The following is a 2,553-nucleotide window of genomic DNA, read 5'->3' as shown; positions in this document are numbered from 1 at the left end:
TGTGTCTCTCCGGACTCGTAATGAACCTGCCGGTCAGCCTGATCTGTTTTAACCAACAAGTCCTTGAACGTCTCACAGTCAGAAACACAGTGAATTAGGATCAGCTGTAAATAAAGTTTGGCGTTTTCCAAACGCGTCCTGCAGGAGACCAGAGACTGATGACGTCACATCTTTACCTGCTGCTGCGACGTGTTGGTTTATCTACATGAATGAATGCATGAATACATGAATGACGTCATTAAACTCTGAGGATCCGCAGCAGCTGAGTCGGTCTGATAGAGCTTTAACGAACTGATGATGGTGATGGTGATGATGAAGAACGGTGAGAAAATAAAAACCTTGAATAACAACGAGGAGGAGGAGGAGGAGGAGGAGGAGAGGGAGCGTTTGATTTTGATTCCCGGGCAGCTGATGATTATTAAAAGGCTTTTAAAGGGGGATTAATAGCGGCGGGCCGCATGAATACTAATGAGGCCGCAGCGCAGCGCCTAATCACGTTAGCGGAACAATATTAGCGCGCCATTTGGGCTCATTCCCACCACCCCCGCCCCCCTCCTTTCACCTCCTCTCCATCCTCAGATCATCCACCGCGGGTCTCTCTGTCTGTCTCCCTCTCTCTCCTCTTTTCTCTCCTGTTGTCCTCTTGTCTTTACGCGTGCCAGTCACCTGTCGCCCCCCCCGCCACCCCTGACTTCCCGTCGTCTTCTCGGGACTAAAGTGGTTTCTTATTGGCTGTATAGAGCGCGTATAAAGGCGGAGAGGACACCGGGACACACTCACTGAGAGCTTTTTGTTGTAGAAAGCTCATTAAAGCGTGTCCTCCTTCAATAAAAACGCGGCTCTCCATTAATAAATTCCCGCTCGGCCCGCGTGCGTGGCGGCTGCAGCCAAACTCTCCTCCAAAGGAAAGAAAGAGAGAAAGAAAAGAGAGAGAGAAAAGAGAAAATCCAGCGTTCATTGAGTCAATTCAATTGAAAAACATTCGCAAATCTGCCATTATTCCCGGATTTTCCCTCCTTTCTCTCTGCGCTGTGTCCCGGGACAAAAGCGCGCAGCCTCCGTGTTTGGCACGGAGCCGTTACGCACGGAGCACCGGGGAGAGCCGCGGGGGAGAGCCGCGGGTGAAGCCGCCCGAGGAGAGCGGAGAGCCGGCCCGAGGCTTCACCGAGCCGCCCGAAGCCCTTGAAGCCGAGAGAGGAGCGGAGGAAGGCGGCGGAAGAGTTTCTGAGCGGCGGGAAGATTCATGATGAAGAAATCTTTCTAAATAAAACATGAGCGGATTTTCTACTTACATTATTTATTTTACATAAACATTTATATTTCCCAATTCCAAATGAAATATCGGCGGCACATTTTAAAAAGAAAGAAAAATAAAGAAAAATAAGATTTTAAATTCTGAATCTTCCTCCTTAAAATCAATGAAACATTCAGATTATAAATTAAATATTTAATATAAATTCATGTGATTGAGATATTAAGGGTGAATAAAGATTTTCTCTCTTTTTTTCTTTTCTCTCAGTTCAATTTCATTTTCAGTAAAAAAAAAAATTAATGAAACTTTAAAAAATAAACTTCAAACACATTCACTCTTTTATATTTGAGTCTTTTCTTTCTTTTTTTTGTCTCAGGTGATTTTTTATTTTTTATCTCGTGAACATTTAAATAGAAACAAAGTCACATTTTCATTTTTGTTGAGTTTGAATCAAATTAAATTAAATCTGATGTTTCAACCGACAGAGAGACGAGTGTGTGTGTGTGTGTGTGTGTGTGTGTGTGTGTGTGTGTGTGTGTGTGTGTGTGTGTGTCGCGCTCACGAGTGTCGACAATAAATGTTTAAAAGCTCATAAATACAGATCAGAGTGAAAGAGAGAATAATAATCCTGTAGAGAGACGACAGGAGGGGGGGTGAAGAAAGCAGCTGTTGTCTTGGTAATCTGTCCTCTAATCTGTTTTCCTGCTCTGTCACTCACACTGCTGCCCCCCCCCACCCCTCCCACACACACGCACACACACACGCACACGCACACACACACACGCACACACACACACACACACACATTCCGCTGCTGCTTCACTGAAACTGAAATTTGACTTTCAGCCTTTTTGTTTTTAAATATTGTGAAAAAGAAAAAGAAGTGAAAGATGGCGGCAGGTGAAAGTGAAGCGGCGGGTGGCGCGAAAGATTTCTGTCCATGAGAAACAGATAAAACAGGTTATTAATATTATTATTAATCATCATTATTAATTATTATTATTAATGATCATTATTCTTCACAGCTCTGAGAACTGAGGAACATGATGCGTTTGCGTCAATGAAACGACACCTCGTTTTTACCCATAATCCACCACGGCTGCTTGAAGCTGAAACATAAGCCAGGAGAGACACTGAGACCAGGACAGACTGAGACCAGGAGAGAGACTGAGACCAGGACAGACTGAGACCAGGAGAGACTGAGACCAGGAGAGAGACTGAGACCAGGAGAGACACTGAGACCAGGAGAGACACTGAGACCAGGAGAGAGACTGAGACCAGGAGAGACACTGAGACCAGGA

Source organism: Seriola lalandi, unplaced genomic scaffold, assembly GCF_002814215.2.
Source record: "Seriola lalandi dorsalis isolate HSWRI2012SDOR001 ecotype SW California unplaced genomic scaffold, Sedor1 jcf7180002054746, whole genome shotgun sequence".
NCBI classification, from domain to species: domain Eukaryota; kingdom Metazoa; phylum Chordata; class Actinopteri; order Carangiformes; family Carangidae; genus Seriola; species Seriola lalandi.
The sequence above is the reverse complement of the archived record's forward strand: the minus strand, read 5'-3'. Positions refer to the sequence as shown.